We start from the raw sequence: 20,281 nt of genomic DNA on the forward strand, positions 1-20,281 counted from the left end.
TTTCTTCAGCTGAGAAAACTGGGGGGGGGGAAAATCAAGCCTAAAGTTGCACTACTGACGGATTCTATAAGCAAAATCTCGAATGATCCAGGAAGTTTGAAAAGAAGATAGAAAGAATACCTAGAATCATTGTACAAAAATAATTGGCTAGTATTTCAAGAATAAGCAAATGATCAAGAGCTCATGGTTATAAAGGAAGAAGCACAAGCTTCTCTGAAGGCCCCAGCAATTGATGATATACCAGTTGACATGTTCTAATAAACAGTTGCAGCTCCCGCCAGGCTCAGCAAGTTGTGCCAAGAATCCATATTTATTCCTATTTCTAAAAAAGGTGATCAACAGAATATGGAGATTGTTGTACAATATAATCAATATCACATACAAGCAAAATCTTGCTGAGGGTTATTTAAAAATAACTAGAATAGTACATTAACAGAATGTAAAAAAAAAAATAAAATCTGTCTAGATTTTAAAGAGGCCGTGGCACAAAAGATATCATTGCTGATGTCAGGTGGATCTTGGCTGAGAACAGAATCTATCCTGGAGAAAGTGAATCAGGGTGCTCCATGCAGGCAAGAATTGTGAAACTCCGCCTCACATGCTTTGAGAACGTCATCAAGGGATGCCAGTCCTTGAAGAAAAAAACATTATGCTTGGAGTGGTGATGGGCCACTTTAAGAGCAGATGACCTTCAATGGGATGAATTGACAGAGTGACTGTAACAATTGGCTCAAGTGTGTCAGAAATGATGAGGATGGCACAGAATAGGGAAAAGTTCAGGTCTATTGCTCATAGGGTCACTATGTTATTGTTCATGTGTACCTGAGTCAGAACTGACCCAGAACTGATCCTTCAGTTTTTAGAGGCAGTTAATAGGAGGGGAGCAGATTGCCCCTCCTTCTCCCATAGAGCAGTTGATGGCCTCGAACTGCATGCCTTCAGGACTGCACACAGGTTCTTGCCACTATGGCAGCAGAGGTCACTAAACTCAAGAGATAGTGGCCATAGAATAAGAAACTGGTGTTTTGAATCACAGAAGACTAGAACACTTGAGATAAAAACCATCATATCAAGGGCTGGAGAGGGGAAAATGTTTGCATGGGGTAGGTGGGAGTAGAAGTGAATGCTGGTGGAGCAGGGAAAGGGGTGGATCAAGGCACATATATCAAGGGCAGAGACAACCCTGAATCTATTGGTTGTTTCTATAACTGGGGAGATGTCTTTCATCTGCTCTTTACTATAAAATGTTTGACTGTCAGATACTGTTCAAAATCTGAGCATTCAAATTAAGACAGAAAAGGAAGGATTGACTATCCACTTTGAAAATAACAGGCCTTGAAAGCCCCTATGAAAATAGAGCACACTTAAACTAGGAGATATGGCAACTGAGGCTGATCCCTCAAGTATGGAAACACAAAGAAGAAGGAACAGGATAAGCAGACTCTAGTGATTAGAACATGGAATGTGAGAACCACGAACGTAGAAAAATTGGACATTGTTAAGAAATAGTTGTCATTGTTCTTGATTGCCTTCGAGTCGAGCACAACTCATAGTGACCCAATGAACAGAAGGCCTGAAGCCCCTCTACAACTATCGACATTTAAAAAAGTTCAGAGTTTCCAGAGACATGTTATTTAGGAAGTGGATGTCACTCCTGCTTTCGAACCTGTCATAATATGTTATTGCTGTTATGTGCCATTTAGTTGCCTGCGATATATAGTGACCCAATGTACAGCAGTTCTGAACCCTTCTCTGTCCTGGCCTAGTCTCACTAATTCCAACACATCAATCCCCATTGCCCCAGTTACTGTAACAATCCATCTCATCGGGGGTCTCCCTCTCCTGCACTGTCCATTCACCCTTCCAAGCATGATGTCCTACTCCAAGGACCCATTTCTCCTGGCCATATTCCCAAACTAAGTGAGGAGGAGCTTCAAAATTCTAGTCTCCAAGAAGAGACTTGTTTTCATCCTCTCCAAGACAGACCTATTTGTTTTCTTGTCAGTCTACATACAGCATGTTTAAGACTCTTTTCCAGCACCACAACTCGAAGATTTCTATTCTTCTTCTGTCATCCTTAGTCATTGTCCGACTCTCTGAAGCATAACAAGTAATTGAGAAATGGAACACATAAATACTGACATACTAGGTATTGGCAAAATTAGATGGATTGGCATGGGACATTTTGAGTCAGACTATCATATCATCCACTATGCTAGAGATAAAAAGGTGAAGGAAAATGGGCTGGCTTTGATAGTTAAAAAAGTCATTTCTTGATCCATCTTGAAATATAATGTTGTGAGTGATAGGATAATATCCATATGCATTCAAGAAAGTCCAGTGAATACTGCTATGATTTAAATATATGCACCAACAACCAGAGCCTAAGAGGAGGAAATACAAGATTTCTATCAGCTTTTGCAATCAGAGATAGATCAAACATGCAATCAAGATGCATTAATAATAATGGATGACTGGAATACAAAAGTTGGGAACAAAGAGGAAGGATCAGAAGTTGGAAAACATCAACTTGGTGACTGAAACAAAGCTGGAAATAGAATGATAAAATTCTGTACATTCAATTATTTATCCATCACAAATACTTTTATAAGAAACATAAATGCAGGCTATATACATGGATTTCATCTCATGGTATGCACAGGAATCAGATTGCTTATATCTATGGAAAGAATCCCTGGATAAACTCAATATCAGCTGTGAAAACTAGGCCAGTTGCTGACTGTGGAACATATCACCAATTACTCATATGCAAGTTCATGCTGAAGCTAAGGACAATTAAATCAAATCAACGAGAACAAAGTTTGACCCTGAGTCTATCCCACGTGAACTATGAGGCATGTTGTTGTTGTTCTTATGTGTCGTTGAGTCGCTTGCCACTCAGAGCGACACTATGTCCAACAGCCCTGAACTCTGCTCTGTCCTGTGCCAATTGCTCTGTCTCTGACACTCCCATCCCGATTACCCCAGTCACTGAATCAATCCACCTCATAGAGGGCCTTCACCTCCTGCACGTCCCTCCACCCTCCCAAGCATGATGTCCCTCTCCAAGGACCGGTGTCTCCTTAGAACATGTCCAACGTATGTTAGATGGAGCCTCAGAATCCTTGCCTCCAAGGAGCCACCTGGTTTAACCCTTTCCAGGATGAATCTGTTTGTTTTCCTAGCAGTCCATGGTACCCTCAATACTCTTCTCCAGCACCACAGCTCAAAGGCATCAATTCTCTTTCTATCCTCCTTAGTCATTGTCCAACTCTCTGATGCATAACAAGTGATAACAAAGACCATGGCCTGTATCAGACGCACCTTAGTCTCCAGAGAGACGCTATTGCTCTTCAGTACTTTGGAGAGGTCCCTAACGGCAGACTTTACCATGGTAATACGTCTTTTAATTTCCTGGCTACTGGTGTTAAGAGTGTTGACTGTGGAGCCAAGCAAACTAAAGCTGTGAAAAATCTCAATCTTAATTTCACATAACAGCTATAATTATAATCCAAGAAGGTAGTAAATTTCAAAGCCGATGACTGGAAAAACCATATATAATAATCAAGTATAGAACATATCCCAAATTATCCAGAGATGGTGAGAATACAAGCCTAAAAAAAAAAAACACAAAAAAACGCACCCCAAACAAAACAACAACAAAAAAACCCCAACCCCAAACCAAACAGCTGTGTTCTTAAAAAAAAAACAAAACCCTAAAAGCTAAAGCCAAAAACATAAACACGCAAAAATGCCCCAACCCTGAGTTCTTGATGTTACGAGCCCTAGAGTCAAAATAAACTCAAAGCTGATAGGCTTTAAATCACATGAGATATTATTAATTTTTTTCCCCAGAGAGCTGTTGTTGGCTTTGAACTGCTTACCACTAAGTCACTATTGCTTCCATAGTGGACAAATAACTGTATGCATAGCTCATTGAGAATAATTTAACAAATAGGATCTTTAGCCAAGTTTATAATATATTTCACTTATGTGCCCTATTATAAATTCTCTAATTATTTTCCTAAAGTTATCTAGTTTGTCAGATTGTAATTGTCATTATTTGCTGAAGCAAAATAAATGTCAGTTATTCCCATATGTGTAATGAACAGTAATATCCTTTCTTGTTCTTTGTTCAAAGGTTTAATGCTTTCTAGCAAGAATTTTCCATTAAAAGAGTTGGTCTTTTCATTAGACAAATTCAGCAGGCAGCAGCATATATTTTTGTGCCAGAATAACAAATGTTGTGATTTTTATCTTTAAAGGTAATGTCAGTTTCCTGTATTTTTTGGTTTTGGATTTTTCCTTTGTGCTTGAAACTCCACAGCTATAATTGATTTTTAATTCAAGGCTTTTATCAGTGTTTTTTTTAATCAGGCATTTAGTCTGGGGAGCTACTTATCTTCAGTTCTCAGAGCTTGTATTTATTTAATTTTTTTTAAATTGGGGGATGGGCAATGGAAGCATGTAGAAATCAGAAAATCCAGCTAAAAGCAAGGTGAAACCATGGAAAACTACAGGAGAACATGAAAGAAGATAAGGCAATTTTTCATAAACAAATAAAATCTACTTTAAGAAAAAAAAGCAAATGTCCTCAGAGGACAAAAAATAAAATATTTCATATCAGTACTAAAAGGCATCTAAATTTACGGGGGCAAAGGGGATTTCCTGACCTTTTTTCCTTTCTCATTTCTCTGTGTCTGAAGCACTCTGTCTTTTATGATTGTACTGTATTTCATTTAAATCTGAGAATTTTATGTCTAATTTTCAACATTCTGTATTTCATTTTAACATTCCTTATGTATTTTGTGGTGTTAGTTTTGTTTTGTTTTTATTTGACTCTCTGGTATTTGGCTCTAGAGAACTAACAAAACTTATTTGTTCAATCATGGTCTATATTTGTTTCTGTTGTTCTTATTGTGTGCCATTGAATCACAACTGACCCGTAGCTGACCCTCCAGAGGGTTTTCAGAGACAGTGAATGCACAGGAGGAGATTGTCCGTCCCTCTTCTGCGGAACAGCTGGTGGGTTCAAACTGCGTGCCTTTGGAATTGAAGTACAGCTTCTTATCCTTAGGCCACCAGAGCTCCCTGTATTTGTCTCTCTTGGAGACACTCCAAGTAAAAGTCTATTGTTTTCATGTGCATTTTGACAAAGATGAGACAAATATAATCCTTAGACAAGCAAGGAGATATGTTGTTATTGTTGTTATGTCCCATCGAGTCGCATGCGACTCATAGCAACCCTAAGTACAACAGCCCTAAACCCTGCTCTATCCCTTGCCAATCTTATTGTCTCCGACTCATCAAGGGTCTTCCTCTCCTGAGCTATCCTTCCACTCTCCCAAGCATGACAGCCCTCTCCAAGGACTGGTCCTGCCTTGTAACATGTCTAAAGTATGTCAGATGGAGCTTCAGAATCCTTGCCTTCAAGGAACAACCTGACTTCACCCTCTCCAGGACAAACTTGTTCTCCTAGCAGTCCATGATATATCCAATATTCTTCTCCAGCACCACAGCTTAAAGGCATCAACTCTCCTTCTATCATCCCTAGTCATTGTCCAGCTCCCTGATGCACAGCAAGTAATTGCAAAGACTATGGCCTGTATCAGGCACACCTTAGTCGCCAGAATTACACCATTACTCTTCAGTACTTTGGAGAAGCCTCTGACAGCAGAATATCCCATTGCAATCTGTCTTTTAATTTGCTGGCTTCTGGTACCAAGAGTGTTGATTGTAGAGCCAAGCAAACTGAAGCTGTTAGCAATCTCAGTCTCTTCATCATCTATCTTGATTCTACCATTCGGCCCAGTGATGAGAATCTTTGCTTTCTTGATGTTGACCTTCAATCCATATTGAAGGCTGCAATCCTTGACCTTCTGCAGCAAGTGCTTCAGGTCCTCCTCAGTTTCAGCAAGCAGGGTTGTGTCATCTACATAATGCAGATTGTTGATGAGTCTACCTCCAATCCTGATGCCACACTTCTCCTTATAAGGCCCAGCCTCCCAGATAATCTGTTCCACATGTAGATTGAAAAGATAATGCTTTTTCCCAACGGGTTTGTCGCCGGAGTACAGGTGTTGGTGAATACCATCGCAAAACCTAAGCCAAAATGGGAAAGGAGAAGACCCATATCAACATCGTCATCATTGGACACGTAGATTCAGGCAAGTCCACCACGACTGGCCATCTGATCTACAAATGTGGTGGGATCGACAAGAGAACCATTGAGAAATTCGAGAAGGAAGCTGCGAAGATGGGAAAGGGCTCCTTCAAATATGCCTGGGTCTTGGATAAACTGAAAGCTGAACGTGAGCGTGGCATCACCATTGATATCTCCCTGTGGAAATTTGAGACCAGCAAGTACTATGTGACCATCATTGATGGCCCAGGACACAGAGACTTTATGAAAAACATGATTACAGGAACATCACAGGCTGATTGTGCTGTCCTGATTGTTGCTGCTGGTGTTGGTGAATTTGAGGCTGGTATTTCAAAGAATGGGCAGACAAGTGAGCATGCCCTTCTGGCTTACACACTGGGTGTGAAGCAACTGATTGTTGGTGTTAACAAAATGGATTCCACCGAGCCACCCTACAGCCAGAAGAGATATGAGGAAATCGTTAAGGAAGTTAGCACCTACATCAAGAAAATTGGCTACAACCCTGACACAGTAGCCTTTGTGCCAATTTCTGGTTGGAATGGTGACAACATGCTGGAGCCCAGTGCTAATATGCCTTGGTTCAAGGGATGGAAAGTCACCTGGAAAGATGGCAGTGCCAGTGGGACTACACTGCTTGAAGCTTTGGATTGCATCCTGCCACCAACTCGTCCAACTGATAAGCCCCTGCGTCTGCCTCTCCAAGATGTCTACAAGATTGGTGGTATTGGTACTGTCCCTGTGGGCAGAGTGGAGACTGGTGTTCTCAAGCCTGGCATGGTGGTCACATTTGCCCCAGTCAACGTTACCACTGAAGTAAAGTCTGTTGAAATGCACCATGAAGCTTTGAGTGAAGCTCTTCCTGGTGACAATGTTGGCTTCAATGTTAAGAACGTCTCTGTGAAAGATGTTCGACGTGGCAACGTGGCTGGTGACAGCAAAAATGACCCACCCATGGAAGCAGCTGGCTTCACTGCTCAGGTGATCATCTTAAACCATCCTGGCCAAATCAGTGCTGGTTATGCACTCTGTGCTGGATTATCACACAGCTCACATTGCTTGCAAGTTTGCTGAGCTCAAAGAGAAGATTGATCGCCGTTCTGGTAAGACGCTGGAAGCTGGCCCCAAATTCCTGAAGTCTGGTGATGCTGCCATTGTGGATATGGTCCCTGGCAAGCCCATGTGTGTGGAGAGCTTCTCTGACTACCCTCCTCTGGGTCGTTTTGCTGTCCGAGACATGAGGCAGACTGTTGCTGTGGGTGTCATCAAAGCAGTGGACAAGAAGGCTGCTGGAGCTGGCAAGGTCACCAGGTCTGCTCAGAAAGCTCAGAAGACTGAACGAATATTACCCATAACACCTGCCACCACAGTCTTAATCAGTGGTGGAAGAACGGTCTCAGAACTGTTTGTCTTAATTGGCCATTTAAGTTTAATATTAAAAGACTGGTTAATGATAACAATGCATCGTAAAACCTTCAGAAGGGAAGGAATGTTTTGTGGACCATTTGTTTTCTCTTTTGTGTGGCAGTTTTAAGTTATTAGTTTTAAAAATCAGTACTTTTTAAATGGAAACAACTTGACCAAAAATTTGTCACAGAATTTTGAGACCCATTAAAACAAGTTTAATGAGAAAAAAAAAAAGATAATGGAGATGGGACACATCCTTGATGCACACCCTTCCCAGTTTTGAACCATGCAGTGTTTCCTTGATCTGTTCTGATAACTGCCTCCTGGTGCAAGTATAGGTTTTACATAAGCACAAACAAGTGTTCTGTGATTCCCATTCTTCTCAGAATCAGTCACAGTTTGTTGTGATCCACACAGTCAAATGCCTTTGCATAGTCAATGAAACACGGTAGACATACCTCTGGTACTCTCTGCTTTCAGCCAAGATCCATCTACTATTATATCCCAGCATGATGTCCTTTTTATTTATTTTTTAAATTTTCTTTTGTGTGTGTGTGTATGTACCATCAAATCAGATCTGACTGGTACAGGAGGAGATTTCCCCTCCTTCTCCGGCAGAGCATCTGGTGGATTCGAACCGCATATCTTTGGGAAAGCAGTGCAGCTTCTTGCCACTAGGCCACCAGAGCTCCCCCTTATATCCCTAGTGCCACGGCCTCTTCTAAATCCAGCCTGCACTTCAGGCAGTTCTCTGTTGATGTGCTGTTCCAATCATTTTTTGTATCATCTTCAGCAGAATCTTGTTTGCATGTGATATCAATGATACTGTTCAATAATTTCCACACTGTTGGGTCACCTTTCATTGGAATGGGAACAAATAAAGATCTCTTCCAGTCAGTTGGCCAGGTGGTTGTCCTCCTGATTTCTTGGCACAACTTGGTGAGCACATTCAAAGCAGCCTCTGTTTATTGAAATATGTCAATCGGAATGCCATCAGTTCCTGGGACCTTGTTTTTTGCTAGTACTTTCAGAGCAGTTTGAACTTCTTCCTTTATCAGGTGGGATAGACTCAAGGACAAATTTTGATTCCTGTGGACTTTATTTAATTTTTCTCAGCTTCAGTTCAAACTTGCATATGAATAGTTGGTGGTCTGTTCCACAATCAGCACCTGGCCTAGTTTTCACAGCTGATATTGACCTTCTCCAACGATTTTTTGCACAGATGTAATTGATCTGATGACTATACATACCATCAGGTGAAATACATGTGAAAAGCCTGCGTTTGCATTGCTTATAAAATGTATTTGCATTGAATAAGTTGTTGATTGTGCAGAATTCTATCATTCTATATCTGGCTTCATTTCTGTCACCAAATACATGTTTTCCAACTGCTGATCCTTCTTTTCTATTCCCAACTATTTTACATTCCAGTCAACCATTATTAGTAATGCATCTTGATTGCATGTTTGATCAATCTCTGACTGCAAAAGTTGGTAGTAATGCCCTTCATCAAGGAGACATATTGGTGGCAAAATGATTATGTAGTCAACAATTAATACGCAGATTGGTTTTTTGAACCCACCAGATGATCCATGGGAAAACGATGAGGGAGGTTTCTCTGGGCAACAATCTTAAAAATCATAAAGAGCATTTCTGCTCTGTCCTGTGTGGTCATTATAAGTTGCAATATTCTGGATGGAACACAAAATCAAGAATCAAGCAGGCAGCATACTGTTGTAATGTGCCTTAGGTCATGACCTGACTTGTGTTTAACCCACCAGCTGATTTTCAGAAGTTGTAAATCACAAGGGAGGAAATTGCTCATCTTTCTTCTTTAGAGCAGTTGGTGGATTTAAACTGGTTGTTTTTGGTTTGGCAGCACAATTTTTTAATACTAGGTTACCAGAACTCCTTCTTGTTGCTAGGTGCTGTCAGTTTGAGTGTGACTCCCTGTAAACAGCCGACCTGAACCCTGAACTATCCTGTACCATCCTCATCATGTCTGACAACAATGACTCTCTAGAGCCCATTACTGAAGTCATTGTGTCAATTCTTCTCATTGGAAGTCTTTCTCTCCTCCACTGACCGTCCATCTTTCCAAGCATGATATCCCTTTCCAAGAAATAGCCTTGCCTAGGTACACATCCAAAGTATGGAAGATGATGATTCCAAGGAGCACTCTGGCTGCACTTTTATCCAGACATTTCTATTTTTTCTCTTGGCAGTCCACAGGATATTCAGTACCCTTTTCCAAAAACACAACTCAAAGGCATCAAATCTTCTCTGTCATTTTTATTGATTTTCCAGGTCTCTAATGTATAGTAGGCAATTGAGATGACTATGGGCTGAATCAGGTGTACCTTGACCTCAAACTGACATCATTGCTCTTTAGAATTTTGAAGAATTTTCTGACAGCACACTTGACCAATGGGATACATCTCCTGATTTCCTGACTTCTGGTACCAATGGTGTTGATTGTTAATCCATGCAAGACGAAATCATTAAGAGCTTCAATTCTTTCTCCATTTATCAAAATATGCCTGTGATGAGGCCTTTATTTTCTTGATGTTGAGATGTAATTAATATTGAAGGCTGTAGTCCTTGATCTTCTGTAACAAGCATTTCCTATCCTGCTCACTTCCAGCAAGCAATGTTGTGTCATATGTATAACTCAAATGAATCTTCCTCTGATCCTGATGCTGTATTCTTTTCCACAGTCTAGCCTCTTGAATGATATGCTCAGCATACAGATTGAATAGATATGGAGAAAGAATAGAACCCTGACACATACCCTTCCTGATTGTAAACCACTTAGTGTTCCCTTGCTCAGTTTGGACAGCAACTTATTAATGTAAGTATGGATATCTTATGAGCACAATTAAGTGTTTTGGGATGCCCATTCTTCTCAATGTGAGCCATAATTTGTTATGATGCACACAGTCAAATATATTTGCATAGTCAACAAAACACAAATAAACATTCTTCTTGTATTCTCTGCTTTTATCCAGGACTCATCTGACATCAGCAATGATATCCCTGGTGACAAATGATATCCCTAATGGCACAGCCTCTTCCAAACCCACCTTGAACTTCTGGACTTTTCCTCTCAATGTACTGTCAAATATAACCATTTTTGAATGCTCTTCATCAATATTTTCCTTGCATGTGATATTGAAAATATTGTTCAATAATTTCTACATTCTTTCTTGAGACTGGGGACAAATGCCTATTTCTTTCAGTCAATAGTCTGGGCAGTTGTCCTCCAAATTTGCTGGAATAAAGTGATGTAGTGCATAGGAATTAGATTGACTAATCTGAGGAAAGTATTGTTGGAGACAATAAGATTGGCACAGGACAGAGCAGAGTTTAGAGCTGTTGTACATAGGGTCGCTATGAGTCACAAACAACTCGACGGCACATGACAACAACAATTGTTGGAGAAGCATAAGGTCAGCAATCAAAACCAGAGTAGATACTGATTATGGAACAGACCATAAATTACTTATGTGCAGTTTAAATTGAGGCTGAAGAAAATTAAAAATAGTCCACAGGGACCAAAACATGATCTTGAGAACAGATTTGAGTCCTTGAACACCAACGATAGAAGACAAGAGGAACTGTGGGAGGATATCAGAGATATCATATGTTGAGTCTGTCTCAGTTGAATTTAAGAATCATCTCAAGAACAGGTGTGAGGCCTTGAACACCAATGATCAAAGACCAAAGGAACTGTGTGAGGATATCAGAGATATCATTCATGAAAAGAGTAAAAGATCATTGCAAAGAAGGAAAAGTAAAACACCAAAATGGATGTCAGCAGAGACTATGAAGACAGCATTAGAGCATTGAGAAGCCAAAGCAAAAGGAAGAGATGCCAGACTAAAAGAGTTAAAATATTTCAAAGGGCAACTCTAGAAGATAAAGGAAAATGTTATTACAAAATGTAAAAAGAGCTGGTATCACAGAATAAAAAAGAACTCATTCAGCATTTCCTAAGCTGAAAACATTGAAAAACAAATTCAAGCCTCTTGAATGATCCAGAAAGTATTCAAAGAAGAGCAGAAAATTGTTGATGGTGAGATTCTTTTAAAAGTAAATTCTAGTGAAAAGTTCAACTTGTGTTTATCATCTATTTTAAAAGGACAGCTGAGTTGTGTTGTTTTTCTTTTTAAATTTACTTAAAAAATGCCTTAAGATCAACAAAATTAAATATGTATGTATACATACACATACTCACATATAATGCATACATAACACATATTCTTATACATATGTATGTGTAGCTCATGTATCATTTCATCTAATATCATAATATCGTTGATCTTTGAAAACGTGTACTTTAGTTACTACTTTTTTGTTTTATATTAATGGCATGGAAGAGTTGTAAGGATTTTCTTCCATCTCCTCAAAAAGTTTATAGTCTTCTTTATTTGTAATTTATTTTTGTTTTGTTCATACAGTAATATAAGAATCTTACATTATCATCCAAATAGATTTTTATTGTCTGATTAATAGTTCACTGTATTGATGAACCAAAATTAAATTTTTAAATCCCATTTTTATAAATTACATTTTTTCATGGTTGTCCAGTTGTAAAATAACAGACCTTGGAAAACCTTATGAAAAATAATATTTACTTAGACGATTAGATATGTCACTGGAGTCCTCAGATTGCTATTGCAAGACACGGAAAATAAGGAAGAATAGTTTCAAACATCCACTAATAATTGGAACGTGGAACATATGAAGTACAAGGGTAGGAAAATTTGAAGTTCGTAAAAAAAGAAGTGGAATGCATAAAGCTTGACATACTAGACATTCGCAATGTTAGATGGGCTGGCATTGGCTATTTTGAGTCAGACAATCATATGATCTACTATACTGAAAGTGAAAAAATGGGGAAAATGGGACTGCATTCACAGACAAAGAAAGATATTTCTCACTCTATCCTGAAAGGGCAGTGTTATGTCAGAATAATATCAATACCAGTACAAACAAGACTTTATACCACTATCATTCAAATATATGCAGAATAATGAAAGCCAAAAAAATGAAATAGAAAATTTCTCCCAACTTTTGCAGTCTAAAATCTATCAAACATGCAACCAAGATTCATTAACAATAATTAGTGACTAGAATGCAAAGTTGAGAACAAAGAAGAAGGGCCAGTAGTGGCAAAATACAGGCTTGACGATACACATTGTGTTGAAGATAGAATTTTTTGCGATTAATGATTTACTCAGTGCAAATACTTTTTATTAAAAAAGCAAGTGGTAACTATACACACGGACCTGACCTGATTAACTAACAGGAATTAGATTGACAGAACATTGGAGAAGCTCAATTACTCATATACAAATTCAAATTAAAGATAAAGAAAATTAAGAAAAACTCATAAAAATGAAAATATAATCTTGAGTCTATCACACCTGAATTTAAAAGACATCTTAAAAACAGGTCTGAGCTGTGGGATCATACCAAGGATATCATCCATGAAGAAAGCAAAAGGTCATTACAAAGACAGAGGAGAAAGAAAATACCAGAATGGATGTCAGAAGAGAACCTGAATATTACATTAGAATTCAGAGAGGCCAGAGAGTTAAACAGAAGATTACAAAGGTCAGTTTGTGAAGACAAAGCAAATATTATCTTGAAATGGGCAAAGAGCTGAAGTCAGAAAAATCCAAAAGGAAGGACTATGTCTACATTTCACAAGATGAATGAACTCAAGAGTAAATTCAAGTCATGAGTTGCAATACTGAAAGACAGTATGGGCAAAATCTTGAATGATCTAGGAAGCATCAGAAGAAGATGGAAGAATACATGGAGTCACTCTACTAAAAGGCAGTGGGTGACACAGAACCATTTTGGGAAGTAGTAAATGATCAAGAATCAATGGTAGTGGAGAAAGAAGTTCAAGCTACTCTAAACAAATAAACAAGATAATAAGACCTTAGGAATTGATGGAATACCAGCTGTCACATTTAAACAAACAGGTACAGCTCTGGATGGTCTCACTAGGTTTGTGGAAAAATCCGGAAGACAGCTATCTGGCCAACTGACTGGAAGAATTTCCTATTCATTTACATTCGTTAAAAAAGTGATCGAAAAAAAAAAAAAAGGAAAAGAAAAGTGATCGGACAGAATGTGGAAATTATTGAACAGTACATTAATATTAATATCACATGTAAGTAAAATATTGCTGAATATTATCCAAATATTACTCGAACAGTACATTGACTTAGAAATACCTGATACAAGCTAGGTTTAGAAGAGGTATGACATAAAGGATATCATTGCTGGTGACATATGGATTTTGGCTTATAGCAAAGAGTACTGGAGGGATGTTTATTTGTGTTTTATTGACTGTGATAAGACAATAGACTGGGTGGATTATAAAAAAAAAAACTATGGCTAACATTGAGAAGAATGGCAATCCCAGAACACTTGATCATGATCATGTGAAATCTTTACCTAGAGAAGGAAGCTATTGTGTGCAGGGCAAGGGATCACTGCATGGTTCAAAATGAAGAAAGGAGTGTGTCAGGAATGTATTCTTTCTTTATACCTTTTCAATGTATATGCTGAACATTATGAAGAAGAATGTGGCATCAAGACTGGGAGAAGACTCATCAACAACCCACATTATGTAGATAGCACAACTTTGCTCCCTGAAACTGAGGATGACTTGAAATGCTTGGTGCAGAATCTCAGGGACTGCAGCCTCCAATATGGATTATGTCTCATCATCACAAGATGAAATTCCTCACCACTAAGCCAATAGCTAGCATCATGATAGATAAAAACATATTTAAACTTGTTAATTGTTTCATCTTGCTCAGATCCACTGCCAACACCATTGGTGCCAATAGTCAGGAAATAAAAAGATTAGTTGCTTTGGGAAAATCAGCCGCCAAAAACCTCTTCAGAGTGCTAAAAGCAACAGCGTCAGTCTAAAGACTAAGGTGTGTCTGATCTAAGCCATGGTCTTCTCAGTTGCTTGCTATTCATCTGAGAGCTTACAATTACTGAGGAGTATAGATAGAATGATTGAATTTTGCACAATCAATTACTTATACATTGCAAATACGTTTTATAAGAAACATAAATGCAGGTTATACACATGGATTTCACCGCTGGAGAAGCTCAATATCCGCTGTGAAAACAAGGCCAGGAGCTGATTGTAGAACAGACCATCAGCTACTCATATGCAAGTTCAAGCTGAAGCTGAGAAAATGAAACTGAATCCACAGGAACCAAAATATGACTTTGAGTTTATCCCACCTGAATTTCAGAACCATCTCAGGAACAGGTTTGAGGCCTTGAACACTAATGAGCAAAGACCTAATGAGTTGTGGGAGGATGTCAAATGTATCATCCAGGAAGAGTGCAAATGGTCATTACAAAGACAGAAGAGAAAAAAAAAGACCAAAATGGATGTCAGAAGAAACTGAAAATTGCACTGGAGCACGGGGAAGCCAAAGCACAAGGAAGAATTCAAAACCCTAAAGAGCTGAACAGAAGATTCCAAAGCGCAGGACAGAATGACAAAGCAAAATATTATCACGAAATGAACAAGGAGCTGGTGTCAGAAAATCAAAAGGGCCGAACTCGTTCAACATTTCTTAAGCTCAAGGAACTGAAGAACAAATTCAAACCTCGAGTTGCTATAATCAAGGATGCTTTAGGTAGAATATTAAATGATCCAGGAAGTATTAAAAGAAGAGGGAAAGAATATACTGAGTCAATGTTTCTAAAAGAATTGGCAGACACATAAGAATTTAATGAAACAACATATGAGCAAGAGCCTATGGTGATGAAGGAAGAAATTCAAGCTGCTTTGAAGGAAATACCAAAAAATGAGGCCCCAGGAATAGATAGTAGGCCAATTGACATATTTCAGCTAACAGACGCTTCCCCAGATGTGCTCGCCAAGTTGTACCAAGAAATCTGGAGAACAACCACCTGGCCAACTGATTGGAAGAGATCTATATTTGTTCCCATCCCAAAGAAGGGCGACCCAACTGAGTGTGGAAACTGTAGAACAATATCATTGATTTCACATGCAAGCAAGATTCTACTGAAGATTATCCAAAAATGACTGGAACAGCACATCAGCAGAGAATTGCCAGAAGTCCAGGCTGGGTTTAGAAGGGGTCGTGGTACTAGGGATATTGTTGCTGATGTTAGATGGATCTTAGTTGGAAGCAGAGAATACCAGAAGAATGTTTATCTGTGCTTCATTGATTATGCAAAGGCATTTGACTGTGTGGATCATAACAAACTGTGGCTGACTCTGAGAAGAATGGGAATCCAGAACACTTGATCATTCTAATGCAAAACCTATACTTGGACCAAGAGGGAGTCATCAGAACAGAGCAAGGAAACACTGCATGGTTCAAAATTGGGAAAGGCGTATGCCAGGGATGTGTCCTATCTCCATATCTTTTCAACCTGTATGCAGAACAGATTATCTGAGAGGCTGGGCTCTATGAGGAGAAGTGTGGCATCAGGATTGGTGGAAGATCTAATAACAATCTGCATTATGCAGATGACATACCTCTGCTTGCTGAAACTGAGGAGGACCTGAAATGCTTGCTGCAGAGGGTCAAGGACTTCAGCCTCCAATGTGGATTGAGGCTCAATGTCAAGAAGACAAATATTCTCACCATTGGACCAATTGGCAGCATCATGATGGATGGTGAACAGATTGAGATTGTTCACAGCTTTAGTTTAGTTGGCTCCACGGTCAACTCTTGGCACCAATAGCCAGAAAATAAAAACAACATATTGCCGTGGGAAAGTCTGCTTTTAGGGACATCTCCATGATACTGAAGAGCAATGGTGTCACTCTGGAGACTAAAGTGCATCTGATACAGGCTACGGTCTTTACAATCACTTGTTATGCATGAGAGAGTTGGACAATGACTAGGGAAGACAGAAGGAGAATTGATGCCTTTGAGCTGTGGTGCTGGAGAAGAGTACTGAATGTACCATGGACTGCCAGGAAAACAAACAGATTCATCTTGGAGAGGATTAAACCAAGCTATTCCTTGGAGGCAAGGATTCTGGGGCTTCTTCTGACATACTTTGGACAGGTTGTAAGGAGGGACTGATCCTTGGAGAGGGACATCATGCTTGGGAGGGTGGAGGGACGGCACCAGATGGGAAGACCCTTTATGTGGTGAATCGATTCAGTGACTGGGGTAATAGGGATGGGTGTGTCAGAGGCAATGCGATTGGCACAGAATAGAGCAGGGTTTAGGGCTGTTGTACATAGTGTTGCTATGAGTAGCAAGCAACTCGATGGCACATAACAACGACAGCATAGAAAAATCAATGTCTTTGAATTATGCTGCTGAAGAATTCACACAATGGAATGCCAAGAGAATAAACAAGTCTATCCTAGAAGAGGTGAAACCAGGATCTCTTTGTAGGCAAAGATTCTGAAACTCCCTCTCATGTATTTTGGTCCTGTTGTCAGGAGAGCTTAGTCCTGGGAGGAGGACATCACAATTGGAAAGGTGGAGAGTCAGGGCAGGAGAGGAAGATCCTCGATGAGATGGATTGACACAGTGTGGAAATGGGGTTAGCTGTGTCAGAAATAGTGAGGCTGTCTCAGGTTAGGGCAAGACGTTTGTAGTTCATTGTTTTTAGTAATGAACTGTCCATAGGGTTGCTATGAGTCATAGTTAACTCTACGGCATATATTCAACAGCTGTGTAGGGAGTCATGCTGCCAACACAAAGGCATGGTTTAAGTCCACTATTAGCTCCATATAAGAAAGATTGACAATCACCTCCTATGCTATTTTACCCTCTAAAAACTCACTGTGGGGTCAGCTATCAGCTGTAATTTGGTTCTAACTAATGAAAGATATTTGGTTCCAACTAAAGAAAGAAAGATTAAATTGTTTGTAATTGCAACATTAATATCAAAAGATAACCTACTGCTATTGAGTTAATTCTGACTGATGGTGAACTATGTATTGCAGAGTAGAGTAGTGGTATTTTTTTGGCTGTAATCTTTATGAAAACTAATGTCCAGACCTTTGTTCTATTATACAATTAGGTGAGCTCTAGGAAGCTCTGATGGCCTAGTGGCAAGAAGCTGCACTATGATCCTGAAAACATGTGGTTTGAGACCACTAGATGCTCTGAGGGACCATTAACTGCTTCTGAAAACCTACTGGAGAGTCATCTATGGGTCGGCTCAGACTCAATAGTACACAATAACAACAACAATAGGTGAGCTCTAATCTTCAATCTTTAGGTAAGTAGACAAACACCACAGTTACACCACTCAGGGACCTGTGTTTATGGATAGTAATGATTGTTTCTTCACTATAAAATTGATGATGGGAAAATTCTTGGATCTGAAAATACGAATATTTTATGTATAAACTTTTGACAGGTATTGCCAAATTATACTCTTGAAAGAACATGTGTCTTCATAGTGCTATGAGAAATATGAGTGCTCATCCAACATTTATACTACCACTTAACACCTTTATGAGACCGTAGAGTTAAACACAGAATAGACACTAATATATGGGAGGAAAAGAGGTGAGAAAAGCCACTCAGCAGGCACTGAAAGTAAGCACTGACTGGGTCTTAGATTGCTAGGGCAAGAAATTGGTCTTCAAATTGTAGAGAGGACGGGCCATGCTATTTATGTATTTATTGTGTTCTTGAATTCTTGTGAAAATCTTTTCTCGTGACATTCTAGATTGTGAAATAATAATAATCAAAATGCAATTATCCTCAAAGTAAGGTCAGCAGTACTCACTCTCACATTTTCCTTGACTACTTTGGTTCCTCTTTTCAATCTCTATTATTGGTAATGAACTGATTTAGATATAGTGGTTAAAAGTCCACTTAGCTTTTGGCCCAAAGTAATTTGCTATTGGAATTCCAGAGTGACTCCACTATAACTTAAGCCTTTCCTCAATGTGAAGAAAATTGGACAATTATTATTTTGTGACAATTTATATAGAGAACCACTACTATTGATAAAGAGAACTCGGTGCCTGCTAACATAACAATATGACTATTATAAGGTCACTCACTGCTAGTTGCAGGTGACTCCATGGCACATGAGAACAACAAAAAAAGCTAAAAATGCCTCTTTACCTGTAATTTGTTTTCTTTCTCTTGGATCAGACTGAAAAAAAAAAGTTCTTATGATAAAACAGAGAAAATAAAGTACTAAGAGAGATAATACTCACATTGAGAAGTAGTCTTCTGGTGTTTTAATTAAAACTTTGTTCAATCTTTTTATTTTTGCTTTCCATTACCACTGAGATGATTCCAAATCAAGGAGAAAACCATGTGTGCATTACAACACTTGTTATTGTTGTATTTAAAAGTTGGCTGAGTCCCAACTGAGTCTCCAGTTTGAAGGTCCATGTGTGAAACTGTTGGATTCTGAAAGGTGAGTTCTTGTTTTGTCTGAGGATTGGGTGGGACTGTTTGGTTGCTTTTATTTTGTTTACAACCATGTGTGAGCTGATTGGATTTGCTGGATTTGGCTAACAATGAGCTGTGAACTGGAATCCTCTTGTTTAGAATCACTCAGGGCCTGGTGGCAGGCCTGTGTATTTAAAAGCCTGTTGAACCTTCAACCCTGTTGTGGTTGTTGTTGCTATTATTATTTTTTTTTTACTTATTTTTCTTGTTGTGTGCCATGACTAGCACAGGAGGAGATTGCCCCACCTTCTCCAGCGGAGCATCTGATGGAAGTCCTGGTGTTAATTGCGTTTGAAATGAATATTGTCCTAAGTGATGCAGCACTGGTCTGTTAGCTTGTTGTACTGAGGCAATCTGGGTTTGCTGTAATGCTGAACCTTGTGCCATTGCTGGGGTGGGGGGGGTGTCAAGCAGCATAATGGTTATTCATGATGGACAGTGTTTAGTGGAGCTCCCAGATTAAGACAGGCTTGGAAGCAGGAGTGGCACCCACTTCCTAAATTACATGCTTCTAGAAACTCTATGAATTTAGAGAAACAATAGTTACAGAACACAGTTTTTTGTTCTTAGGGTCACTATGAATTGTGCTCGAATTGACAGCACTTAACAAAAACAACAACAGAACTAAATTTTTCACACACACACACACCCCTTATTGAAAAGCTACCTCATGCCCACCTAGTTACTTGTGAATATATTAGCCTGAGTACAAATAATGTATCTTGAAATTGCATATTGTTCATTTAAAGAATGCTTTTAGCATCTTTAAGTCCTTTTCAGTAGGGCAACAGAACAAGTTAAGAAGTGACCAGCTAAAATAAGCCTGTCAGATGATGGCTTTGTTTGTCCTATGTGTTAGGATATAACATTTCCCTCAAACAAGGTTGCTAGGGTGATGTCTGACCTCTTTCTCTGAAAACTTTCCTTTAAGCTGTTAAACCAAAGAAGTGAACTAAAGCCAGCAGGACTGTTTTTAAGAGAAAGAATGAAAGCACAAAACAATCTGAAATAAAAAAAAGCACAGAAAAACGCTAATAAAGTAATATGTGGTGCTCTCATTTTTCAAATGAATGAAAACATTCACACTGACAACTGCCTAATTTATCTATGTACTTTGACTCTTGAACTATATGCTTAATTTTCAATTATTACATATTTATAATTAAACTGTTTTACTCATTTGTGAGTATGAATTTTCAAAACATTATTGGTAACTACTGCCCTAAAAATGAAATGAGTGATTTAA

General features: G+C 39.0%; 1 pseudogene; it reads left to right on the forward strand.

Moving 5' to 3' along the window:
• Positions 1–6,112: 6,112 nt before the first annotated feature.
• On the forward strand, positions 6,113–14,524 carry LOC102844511 (annotated as a pseudogene).
• The last annotated feature ends 5,757 nt before the right edge of the window (positions 14,525–20,281 follow it).

Source organism: Elephantulus edwardii, unplaced genomic scaffold (assembly GCF_000299155.1).
Source record: "Elephantulus edwardii isolate Elephantulus edwardi_28Jun2011 unplaced genomic scaffold, EleEdw1.0 scaffold00119, whole genome shotgun sequence".
In the NCBI taxonomy this organism is placed as follows: Eukaryota; Metazoa; Chordata; class Mammalia; order Macroscelidea; family Macroscelididae; genus Elephantulus; species Elephantulus edwardii.